Source organism: Gouania willdenowi, chromosome 18, assembly GCF_900634775.1.
Source record: "Gouania willdenowi chromosome 18, fGouWil2.1, whole genome shotgun sequence".
Taxonomy (NCBI): Eukaryota; Metazoa; Chordata; class Actinopteri; order Blenniiformes; family Gobiesocidae; genus Gouania; species Gouania willdenowi.
Genome location: NC_041061.1, coordinates 5,562,705 through 5,562,981, shown reverse-complemented (window position 1 = coordinate 5,562,981; position 277 = coordinate 5,562,705).

Here is a 277-nt window from a genome sequence, read left to right as displayed (position 1 = left end):
AGATAAGATGAAAGCTGCATAGAAGCTTTGCAGAACAGCTCATTGTTGACAGGTAGTCATGGTAACTCAGATAAGATGAAAGCTGCATAGAAGCTTTGCAGACCAGCTCATATAAGTTGAAAGTGAAGTATCTTCAGCAGTGAGTGCCCAACAGGCTTTTAAAAACAACTAAAGTGGATCTAATTTTCTACAAAGCAAGTGTCCTCAGTGAACAACGTTTGTAGCTAAAGTGAGTAATAATTATAATATTTCATGTGCGTTGGAACTACTTTGTGGA